The sequence below is a fragment of the Oncorhynchus tshawytscha genome, linkage group LG11 (assembly GCF_018296145.1).
Source record: "Oncorhynchus tshawytscha isolate Ot180627B linkage group LG11, Otsh_v2.0, whole genome shotgun sequence".
Taxonomy (NCBI): Eukaryota; Metazoa; Chordata; class Actinopteri; order Salmoniformes; family Salmonidae; genus Oncorhynchus; species Oncorhynchus tshawytscha.
The window spans coordinates 43,560,976-43,564,562 of record NC_056439.1 but is presented as its reverse complement, the minus strand read 5'-3'; the positions used below and the strand labels follow the sequence as shown (position 1 = coordinate 43,564,562).

General features: G+C 41.2%; 1 pseudogene; it reads left to right on the top strand.

Annotated features, from left to right (window-relative positions):
• Window positions 1-225: 225 nt before the first annotated feature.
• Window positions 226-3,086, top strand: LOC112262032 (annotated as a pseudogene).
• The last annotated feature ends 501 nt before the right edge of the window (window positions 3,087-3,587 follow it).

The window sequence follows — 3,587 nt, the reverse complement described above, 5'->3', positions numbered from 1 at the left end:
GCTCGTTCATCTTCAGAGGATTGTGAGCTAAGTGTATGTTTAATATGCCTGCTTCGCGCAGCATGCGTCCGGGCCATAGACATTAAGGTCCAGACAATGTACCACACGACCCACCTCCAAATCCCACCTCCAATGAGAGCTAGGGAGGGCGGAATAACGGGTTAAGCCACTGTATAGAGTCTTTTGGGCGGAGTGGAGGGGACGTGATTGGATACTTATCAATGACGTAATGGACATGAAAAAGCTAATAACTAGTTAAGAAGGCAGTTTGTAACTCTGGAAAAGAGACCAGAGCTTGGGACGCGGAGGACGTGGACACATTGGCGAAGCGAATACAGAGATTTGGCAGTGGGCTCTTAGACACTGCAACGTCTGGGGGAAGATAACTTTTTAAACAGGACCATGGTGCAGCACACCGACAACAGCGAGACGGAGGGCACCATGTCCAGGGAAGCTACCGATTCCGAGGAGAGTGAATTTATTGCTTGCAGCCCCGTGCAGATAAACCCAGACTGGTGCAAGACAGCAACCGGTCACATAAAGAGACCAATGAATGCATTCATGGTTTGGTCCAAAATTGAAAGGAGAAAGATCATGGAGCAGTCCCCGGACATGCATAACGCCGAGATTTCCAAAAGGCTGGGGAAAAGATGGAAGATGCTAAAGGACAGTGAAAAGATTCCCTTCATCAGGGAAGCGGAGAGGCTCCGGTTAAAACACATGGCTGATTATCCCGATTACAAGTATAGACCCAAGAAAAAACCAAAGCTCGACAGTTCAAAACCATCAGCACCATCTCCGGAGAAATCTTGCAGCAAAATGGCAAAGACTTCCGGTAAAAAATGCTCCAAAATAAAGACTAAGACCCATTCTAAAATGTCTCACCGCTACGGGGATGACTGTGTGTTCCCAAAAGTTACAAAGACGGTTAAAAGTGAACTCACAGATGATGATGACGATGATGAATACGAGGAGGACTATCGTATGCGGATTAAACAGGAGGACGAGGAGCAGATGAGGCCGTATAATGTAGCAAAAGTTCCCACGAGCCCAACGTTGAGCTCCTCTGCTGAGTCCGAGGGAACCAGCATGTATGAAGACGTACGGAATGCGGCTCCGAACAGACTGTTTTACAATTTCAAAAACAGTACTAAGCAGAGTACAATGTACCCAGCATCCGCCTCACCAGCATCTTCTAGGTCAGTTTCAACATCTTCCAGTTCTAGCGAGGACGCGGACGACTTGCTTTTTGACTTCAGTTTAAATTTCGCCCCGAACGCTCAAGGGCCGGAGGTGGGCAACCCGAATTCAGGAAATCTCTCCCTCTCTCTTGTGGATAAAGATTTGGACTCATTCAGCGAGGGCAGTCTGGGCTCTCACTTTGAATTTCCAGACTATTGCACACCAGAACTCAGTGAAATGATAGCAGGGGACTGGTTGGAGGCGAACTTTTCTGACTTGGTGTTCACATATTAAATTGAAAAGATCCGACTTATAACAGAGAAGGATAAATTAAATGATGTCCTGTTCAAGTTGTTCCTATAGCCCTGCCTCCTCTGGTTTCTAGAGGTCGGGGGAGGAGGCAAGGTGAGGTTTGAGGAATTAGATGCTTATGAAGCTGGTACTGTAGCAAAAAAAGTCTGCAAATGTTTTTCTGGCAGAATGACAGGGTTTTATGGATTTTTCTGTGGGTCTAAAATTACTGTTCAACTAAAACGGACCACAAAGGGAAAAATCTGTGAACTTCTATGCATCTTATCCTCTTTAAACTGCAGGGAACTGAAAACGTAGGACTGTGGACTGACTCAAAGCAAATCCGTGAACTGACAATGTTCAGGATGTTACTTTACAATGGTTTTATGTCATTTCTATATGCCGCAAACATTTTTGTTTTGTAACTGATTCCGTTTACCTCCTGATTTGAAAATGAAGCAGTCTAAATCTCTTCAGAATACAGGTGCGGAGGAAACATTTTGATACATAACAGACCTCATCTTTTTAAAAGAAAAGTAAAATATTTTCAGGCATATTTTTGTACAGTTAAAAGGGAATGTTCTTACTGTGCTTTCAGTGAGTTTCAGGCACTTCTTCCCATTATCATTTGTTTTCGCATGCAAGGAAGTCCTGGTTTTAAGGATTAAGTTCAATTAAAACTTGCATCAAAATGCCTTGTGGATTTTAAGATTTTGTACAGTTGTAGAGCAGATTTGTTAAGTATTTGTAGACGATAGGCTACAAGGGCATCATGGGGACAACATACCTCAGTGATGGGATTAGTTTCAAGATTGTATATGTACTGTAATATAGTAAAGTTAGGAGTTTATGTATATCATACTCGTGATATGTGGATGGGTCCCAAATCGCAGGTGTGAAACTGGATTTTGGTATTTTTTATGGCACATACTGTTTTTTTCCCCCCTCATTTTTTGTGCAATATATACTCTTAAAATACAGGCCATCTGCATTTTGTAGCAAGTGATGGAAAAACAGCCTTGTGCACTGTCAATATCATTACCTGTCATGATGCTGAACTCTGCCTCCACAGAATATAGACAAATCAGCTGGAACTGATACAAAATTACTTAATATGGCCATGTGGTGTGATGCATTTAAAAGGCAAAACAAAGATACCAATTTGAGCGTTATTTGACTCAGTTTGGATATTGGGCATATCCAAAACATATCTCAACCAAACTGTGTAAAACTGACCCCAAAATTCTGGGGGAAAAAAGAGAAGTACTGCAAGGGGCATACTTTAATGTGGGTGGTCTGGCATAAGTCAAGCAAGCAAAAAATAACATTCCGTAGTCCTGTTTCATGAAATGAAATGTTTTATTTCAAACTGAAGACTGCCTTCTTTTCTTAAACATTAACCATAAACCTGTATTTTTGTTTCTTGCACTTAAGACAGATATTGTTTATTTTTATGTGGGTCTTACATATGAAGTCTGTTTGAGTACAAGGTTTGGAACATGACCTAATTATATGCCAGGAAAACGTTAAAAGGTTCATGGCAGTAGTTATTTCACATTCCAAGTGTGAATCTCTCTTTGACTCATCTTTTAATAAACAAGTACATACCACCATCAACTGTCCTTTCAGTTTGTGAATAATACAGTATGTATTGTTGATCTTGAAAAGGGGTCATAACAGAAAATGTTGGATGCATATTTTTGTCAGAACAGACAGCTTTATGGCCATAGAAAAACATCTTAATTGTATTGCATGGGAACACTTTTTCTTATAATGTGCATATTGCATAGGAATAATGATGATGAGTAAATAACATTGCATATTGGCTGAACTCAACTGAAATGGCCTCAAACTGATATGTGAAATCGCATTGAATAAAACCAACAGGTACACATGCAAACTACAGTGTTGAAATATATTGCGTATAAAAATGTGTATTCCAGTTCTCCCGTTACTTGCATAATGTGGCTGTAAGGACACCGTAGCTTTAAGAAATTGAAAAGCGCGCTCCAACACGCTGAGCAATGTGATTGGTGAGATTGTGCTTCCTCATAAACGGTGTTGGTAACCAGAGACGCCACTCACAAGCCCCTTTACACATCAGTTCTCTCAGC